Genomic DNA, 8470 nt, shown 5'->3' on the forward strand with positions numbered 1-8470 from the left:
GGGAAGGGACAGAGAAAGGACATATATAATAACAAGGTCTGCCACGTACCCAGCACTTTGCAAACCATATTCCATATTTGATCTCCTTTAACCATTTCCCCAAATGTAGCTAGGCAGTTTTATTTTAAACAAACCTATGCTACACACAGGAAAATTGAAGCCTAGAGAGCAGACATGGTTTGCTCAGGATTATCTGCCTGGGAAGTGGCAGAGCTGGGACACAAGCAAAGCACATTCATCCCACTGCAGCTTTCTATCTCCTGGCAGGCAGGTAATTGCCTTTATCCCATAATAGGCTCTGTTGGTGGAGCAGAAGGCTAACTGTGACATCAGGGCCTTTACTCAGAGAGGGCTGACCTGTTTGATTGTACAGCATTCACCAGATTAACTCTGTTCTTTTCTTTCTGGGCCAACAGGTAAATTTCTAACCAGACTAGCTGCCAGCTGAACAAGTCTCTGGGGATGGAATTCCTTCTTTACTCTTCAAGTCTCATTGTTTCTGTGATAAACCAAAGGCTGAGCATGCCAAGGAGGGCACAGTGCCACCAGCTTACACAGGAGGCTGTGACAGAGTTGTTTATTGAGGAAAGCTGACCAGCTCAGTGGAGGAAGTGAGCCAGGAATTTCAGGGCCAATAGAGAGTATCCGGGGCTTTTCTACCAAGAAACAGGACCCTCCTCTCCCCTAGTCAGGACTTGGACTTAATGAAGACTGAATGGAGATTGTTTGTGGTATAATTCTGATTCCTTCACCAAGATGGCTGAGCAAGAAAGGAAGCAGAGTTCTTGTCTGTGGAAGATAGCAGAGACCAGACAAGGTAAAGGGCTTAATTTCAAGGAAGGAGAAAACTCATTTCCTTGAAATGCTCTTCTGGGCTATAAGGCTCCACGCTGAACTGCATGGTTCAGGGACAGGGCAGGCAGGCAGAGCTCCAAACCTTTAAAGACATCATTTTTTTTAAAGGTCAATTGCTTTTTTTCCTGAAGAGGATCTTTCTAATAAGGACCTCAGACATGGGTAATTACTAATCATGATCTTGAGAAAATGGCCTGGAAAGGAAAAAAAATACAACAAAATATGAGATCAATTTCTCATCCAGGACCTACCCCATACTCCTTCCCGAGTTGTTCTCATTTAGGGGTCCATTGATGCATGGCTCAGGCTTCCAGATCCATCTTTCTGCTGGCTGCTCTCTCCTAGGTCAGCATTGCCACCTGCAATCACGATTCCTGGGGTCAAACACGGACTTTGGGTACAGAGAAATTTTGCTTTTGGCATTAGTTGTGTGACCTTATGAGCCCTGCACTTACCATTCTTTTTGTCTAAATCTACTTCTTTAAATTGGATTCTTCTCCACTTCAATGTGGCCCATGCCTCTTCCCACATAAAAGCAACACCTTTGGGTGGCCTTTTGTAATTTGCCAATGGGTGTCTTGTTTGCTTCACTTGGTTCTTTGTGTACTCTGTAATGGAGGCATGTGGAGACCTTGGTGGATCTTATCATTAATTGTGTCAAAATTCTCATCAGTAAACCAAGGAGATGGAATTACCCAGGGATGAAGCTCCTCAGAAAATCAAGGAAGTTATGTACCTCAGTCTGTGCATCTCACAGAAGAGAATAATTTGCCAAGTGCTAGTGGCTCATGCCTACAATCCCAGCTACCCAAGAGGCTGAGAACTGAGTACTGTAGTTTGAAATCAGCTGAGTCAGGAAACACTATAAGACTCTTGTCTACAATGAACCACCAAAAAGAGCCAGAAGTGGAGCTATGGTTCATATCGTAGAGTACTAGCTCGAGGACTGCATCTAGGCCCTGAGTTTAAGCCCCAGGATACACACACACACACACACACACACACACACACACACACACACACACACACATGAGAGAGAGAGAGAGAGAGAGAGAGAGAAGAGAGAGAATAATACAAGAAAAATTAAAAACAACAACGGCAAAACAAACACCTAGTAAAGTGACAGGAAAATTTATTAAGAAAAGCATACACTTTGTGAAAGCAAGTTATTTCTAGGCATGATGACCTCCTGTTGTTACATTTTTTAGTTAATATATATTTGTATATACACACATTTATTAATCGTCTGTCAAAAGGGATATCTGACAAAGATTTTCTCCCATTCTGTAAGTTGTCTCACTATTAATTTTCTCTTTTGTTGTGCAGAAGCTTTTCAATTTGATAGGATCCCATTTGTCAATTCTTGCTATTTTTTCCTGGGTTAGTGAAGCTTCACTCAAGAAGTCATTTCCTCATCTCCTGCATCTTGACATGTTTCTCTTCTTATTCCCTGTGATACTCTGTAAGTTTCAGATCTCTGATCCATGTTGAGTTAATTTTGGACAGGATAAGAGATGGGAATCTAGTCTCAGCCTTCTACTTGTAGATAGTCAGCTTTCCCAGTCGCCCGTTTTTCCAGCATGATTGGTTAAAGAGGCTGTCTTTTCTCCACTGGATGTTTTGGCATCTTTGTGGATGATGAGATGACTGTAGCTGTATGGGTTTATTTTTGGGTCCTCTGTTCTATTCCCTTGGTATGTGTCTGTTTTTATGCCAATACTATGTTTTATGTAAAAGTGACGTTTTGATATACAGATTTATAGTGAAATGATTACTACAGTCTAGCAAATTAATGTGGCCATCACCTCACATTATGTGTGGATGTGTGTAACAGCGTCTGAAATACCATCTTAGTGTATTTTCACTATATAATATAGTATTACTGATCCGAGTCTTCATGCTGTATATTAGATCTCCAGATTTATTCGTGCTACCTAACTTCAACTTTATGCTCTTTGACCTACCTCTCTTCATCGTGAGGTTAGAGGGTCTCAGGAGGGTCACCGTTAGGTGGGCAGCCAGGGTGATGCTATGGTTCTCATTATTCTGCAGAGGAAAAGTAGGTCCCAGTGAGGTTAGCAGGGCAGGGAGTAGCCACTCACACTCACCAGCAGGGCTGTACGACAGCCTGACCCTCCATCCAGCTATTCTGCCCCTTCACAATGGGTATCCTTGTTTCCAGCCAAGCCTTAATTGTCTTCGATAGTTAGCAAAAGTTTAGCCAGCTCTGAGAGCATGTCTGATTTTCTCCACTCTCCTTCCAATAATTTGGAAGTAATTAGCAAGCAGGACTAGGATATGAGAAATAGAGTCAGGAGATCATGGGGTTTTAGTAGGCCTAAGATGGTTTGTGTATAGAAACTATTTGATATAATTCACCCCTCTAGACTAGAATGAAAAACACCTTAGAGTATGTTTAATAAATAATCTTTTTAAAAGTTGTGGGAAGCTAGCAGTCAGATTATAAGTTTGAAGCCAGCCTGGTCAACAGTGAAAGCCTGTCTTAAGAAGAAAAAAATTACACATGTAGCAATCAACAGGAAAGTTCCAATAACTTAGCACAACACTTGCTACTCAGCAGTTGCACAACAAATACTTGTTGAAAGATGAATGAACTCATATGTCCTGAAGAAAAATTAGGAAGAGGAGAAAAGAAAGACAATAAGATTCACCCCTAGCTCTTAAATATATATATGCCATACAGCTTTTTAATAAAAGATTTGGACTGGGGTTGTGGCTTAGTGGTAGAGTACTTACCTAAAGAGATGATTTTTTTTAATTTTTATTTTTTTGTGAACACACTGTACAGAGGGGTTACAATTACATGGGCAGGTTAATGCGTACATTTCTTTTTTTTTTTCACAAATTTGCGTGTCATCCTTGTGCAGGGGCCATGCTAATCTTCTCTGTATCGTTCCAATTTTAGTATATGTGCTGCCGAAGCGAGCACTAATGCGTACATTTCTTATCAAGCATTGCAGCCTCCTCCTTTGTTTACCCTTCACATCCCTTCCCAGCCTTCCCCCCCACCCCCCCACCCAATTCCCCCCGCCTTCCCCCTAAAGAGATGATTTTATAATAATATAATTTTCTTTTCCTTCATTCCCCCTCAATTTCCTTCCCTACCTTCTTTTCTCTTTACAATATTCTGGGAATGTTGTTTGTAGTAGTAGCCAAGAATTCCCCTCATCATCACATGTAGTTACTGAAGCTGATCTCTTAGATGGCTTTCCAGTGTTTCCCTATTCTAAACAGGATACAATGGATTCCTTGGAACTTCAGTCTTGGAGCATATCTTAGATTATTTCCACAGGGTAAGTTCCTAGAAATGGAATTCTTGGCTCAAATGGCATATACATCTTTAATGTTTTTGGATGCCTTCTGCCAAATGGCCTGACAGCAAGACAGCACTAATTCATACTTCTACCAGCACTGCTGAAGAGTTTGTTTTCAAAGGTGCGATTTAAAAAAAAATGTGTTATTCTGCTATCTTAAATGCTTGCTTGCTTTATTTATTTATTGCCAGTCCTGGGACTTGAAATCAGGTTTTAGGAGCTGTCCCTGAGCTTCCTCCCCGTCCCCTGCCCCAGATCTATCATTCTTGTGTACTTAAGCCACAGCTCTACTTCTGGCTTTTTGGTGGTCAATTGTATATAAGAGTGTCAAGGACTTTCCTGCATGGCATGACTTCAAACCTTGATCTTCAGATTTCAGCCCCCTCTTCCCTATCCTACTCTAGTTGTGAGCCTCCAGCACCTAGCCTCAAATGTTTTTAATAAGACTGTCAGTTCTTCTGGTCCAGGTGAGACTGCTTCCTGGCATCTTAGTGCTTCAGCTAGATGGCACACAGGCAGGTGAGTGGGAAGATTGTCAGGAGGATTTGTACCTAGAGTAGCCATTTGGAATCTCAGTGCCTGCATCTTCTGCAGCTCTCAAAGTTTTTGACAAGTGAAGCAACTTTCTACACTGTTTGGCCCAGAACTAGGTAGCATTGAGCTCAGGGGCCACAGGATACGATGGCTGCCAGAGCTGTACTGACCATGTGAGGTGCAGAATGAGTTCTGAGGGCCACGGAGGCTACTGCCTCCCTTCTTCCTACTTGGGAACAAGATGGATTTAACTTATTGCTTTGGCCCAAGCTTTTGATAACTAGGTTCTCTATTGATGACAGATCTATAAATAAATGGAGTACCGAAAATGATATCTGATGACAAAGCTTAAATCTTAAAGCACATTTATGGGGACAGAAATCCAGGCTGCTGATGTTATAGATAAGGCTGCAGAGACTATTCATAGTACACATGAAGACCCTTAGGTCACACACCTAGTCACAATTGGGAATTGTTTTCCCACACTTTTATCATTTGGACTTTCTGTTGCCTTGTGATGAATATTTTCATCCTTTCCATCTCTGGTTATAGCATCTTCAACAGAATTGTACCATGTCGGGGAAACCTAACTCATGATAAAAACTCCAGGCTTGCTGAGTGCTTCCTGGACTGGCAACTGGTATAATCCATAGAGACCTGGACCTGATGGCAGACAAGAGGAGCCCAGCGCCCTCCATCAGCCAGAAATGGACGTGAAGCAATGGGCAAAGGAAAGTTTTCATTGTTGGTTTGCATGCACATGAGCACGCACATGCACATACACGCAGTTGATGTTTGCATTCAGGATCTTATATTTGCTGTGCAGGCTCTACCACTGTGTCATATCTCCAGCCTTTTTGTGTGTATGTGAGATGTGGTCTTTCCTCCCTTGGCTAGTCTGTGATCCTCCTATTTATGTTTTCTGACATAGTTGAGACAGACAGCTATGTTTATCATGTCCAGCTTTTTCTGTTGAGATGGGGTCTTGCAAACTTTTTGCCTGGGCTTGTCTGAAACCATAATCCTCCTGATCTCAGCCTCCCAACAAGCTAAGCCTCCTGGCAGGTGTAAGCAATTGTGTCTAGGATCTTTGTTGTTTTAAGTCTCTGGCATTCTAGCCTTGTTTATGACAGCAGCACACCATCCAAAGTGAAGAGGAGTGGGGAAACTGGTGCAGAAAGTTCTCAGGAGCAAAACTGGACCATCCTGAGCACTCCTCACATCCTAGCTCCATCACTCCCACACAGAATTTTCAGTTAATGGAAGAAATAAAGAGTTCATCCTCAGGAAGTGTGGGTGGTGAGAAGAAGCCCAGAAGATCTGTCTGTGGAGACAAATGTAATACACGTCCCAGAGCCACAGATGCCCTAATACGAGTGTGGAACTACAGAACCACAGGCCTTCTCTGTTCTGCCCAGTCTCAGTAACATATGCAGATGTAACGTGACATTGCCACTTCCATGGCTGGGTTGGACCTCCTACTCACCAGAGGGCCAAATGTAAACACTGTTCCTCTGGTCTTGTGAGAACCCTGATAGACTTCGGGAAATGAGGTCTACCACCCCCATTCTCATTATCCCATCCCATTCCCTTTTGGGTCAATAGGCCTACTTTCTAACCTGACCTGGAAGGCCCTTTAGGATTCTTTGCCTTCCTCCCTTCCATAGAGATGAGCAGACCTTCCTGAAGAAGACAGAGAATCCCAGAGCCCATGGGGAAGCCTCTTTCTACACATGTATCTGCCTCAGGGACAGTAGGTACACCAGGCAAAGTTGGCCCTTGGCAACTGTTTTAGGACAATTCTGCCAGTCTCACACATCACAGATGATAAAGCTATCCCTGTTGTCTTTCATCAGATTCTGTGCTGGAAGCATCCCTGTGGATGCGGGCCTCTGCAGTGCTTCAGCAGACCGCTGCATTTGCAGACGGTGTCAATTCACCTGCAGCACTGCTTCTCGGCTCTGTTCTTTGGTAGTGAATCTGGATGGAATTGGCCCCCTTTCTCTTTATATATCTGCTTTCTTGATCCTTACTGTGGAATTCATTTTCTTTGTTGGTTACTTCATGACTCTAAGCAGGAGAGAAGTAGGAACTCTAGCTAGATTCCATCTCAACATCAGCCTTGAAAAACTAATTTTAAGCACCTGGCCTCATCTTTCTGGGACTGTTTTCTTCTTTAGTTAGATAACAATGTCAGATTCCTCAGGAATGAGCTCCCTGCCTCCTGCCAGTCCCTATCCTTTACTTTAGACTTGGTTCCATGTCCCAGACCCTCAGGGCACACATGCTGCCTTTCTGGATGTTTCTGTGCATTCTCTCCCCGTCCCCCATCCTCCTGCCTCTCCTAGTACTGGGATTTGAATTCATAGCCTCTCACTTTTCTTGCTTGCTTCTTTGGCTGATGGTCTACCCTTTGAACCATGCTTCTAGTCTAATTTTTGATGGTTATGTTTGGAGATGGAATCTCAAGCACTTTTTCTGCTCAGTCTGGCTGCAAGTAATGATCCTCTGACTCTCATATTCCTGAGTAGCTAGGATTATACTAGTCTTTGGCTCTGTGTATTCTTTACAGATGTCTTCCAGAGGCAGGGCCTCATCTCCAGTGTGAGTGATTTTTGGGGAAGACCAGGCTGCATCCGGTGAGCACACTAGAAACAACCAGCCACCCAGAGTTTGTCTCTTTGGTACTTGACTTCACTGGGACTCTGATTTGTCTACATTTACTACAGAAGTAGGAGTTTTCCTGCTTTAAGGCCATGGAGTAGTGGTGGAGTAGAATGTGCTACTAGTGTGAAAAATCATCAGCTTCCCATCTTCCTTTCCCAGGCAGCAGGTGGTTCATAAAAATGTGTGCCAGGTCACTGAACCCCATTCTCCTGACCTAGAAAAGGCCCAGAGCTTGTTCATTGCTTTGCCAGGGAGTTACTTTTTGTGGGAAAGAGAAAATCTTTCTCTTCTAGAGCCTTTCATGAGTAGTAATAAGTTCTAGAACTGTGCTCTTCAGGTAAAGATGAAAGCTGTTCACATAAACGGATGAGACCTTGAACCTAGCCAAATAAATCAAAACACAGTCTTAGAACCTGACACTTGCAAAATGACTTCACAACTGCTCAGAAAGCAGGATGGGACAGCATGTATAGCTGAGACCCAGCTAATGAGGAGGAGCATGTTTGGTGAAGACAACTGAAACAAATGAAAGCCAAAGCAAAAAAGAAGGGGGGCAATTAGTCAGGCTCTTGAGGTTCCCCAGAATTACATCTGAACAAGCTCATTAAGACCTAAGTGGTCGTTTTCCATCTGGTTGGAGCTGTTGGGTGCATCTGGGTAGTTTGTTGGAATAAGGATGGCATGTCACTGTTATGTTCCTGGCCACTAATTAATCCCTTCTGATCACTGCTGGGAGGGGGGTCAGGCACTAAAGCCTTTCCTGAAGAATCAGGCAAGTCAGTAGCTAGAGTCCCATCTCATCCTTCAGTACTCTTGGGGAGGAAACCACTGTCTCAGGCCACTAGTTATCCTTTGTGAGTTGGTTCCCACTCAAGTCTCCTCAGCCAGAGGCAAACATACTACCCAGACATGACACCCAAGCTCCCTGGACTTATTTTCCTCATTTGTGATGTGAAATCCTATTTTGCAGATTATGAACTGCTAAGGGCCAAGTCCAGAATAGAATTATCAGGTGGAGCTGTGATCAGCACAATGTAGTTTTAACAGTGACTCCTTACTGAGCTCTGCTTATGTGACAG

General features: G+C 43.4%; 1 non-coding gene across 1 annotated transcript; it reads right to left on the reverse strand.

The window, feature by feature from the left end:
• Positions 1-3698: 3698 nt before the first annotated feature.
• On the reverse strand, positions 3699-3805 carry LOC122117528. The gene has a single exon (XR_006149186.1). It is a non-coding gene; the product is annotated as a U6 spliceosomal RNA (small nuclear RNA).
• Between the last annotated feature and the right edge of the window lie 4665 nt (positions 3806-8470).

This window comes from Dipodomys spectabilis, unplaced genomic scaffold (assembly GCF_019054845.1).
Source record: "Dipodomys spectabilis isolate Male_0828 unplaced genomic scaffold, ASM1905484v1 ptg000141l, whole genome shotgun sequence".
NCBI classification, from domain to species: Eukaryota; Metazoa; Chordata; class Mammalia; order Rodentia; family Heteromyidae; genus Dipodomys; species Dipodomys spectabilis.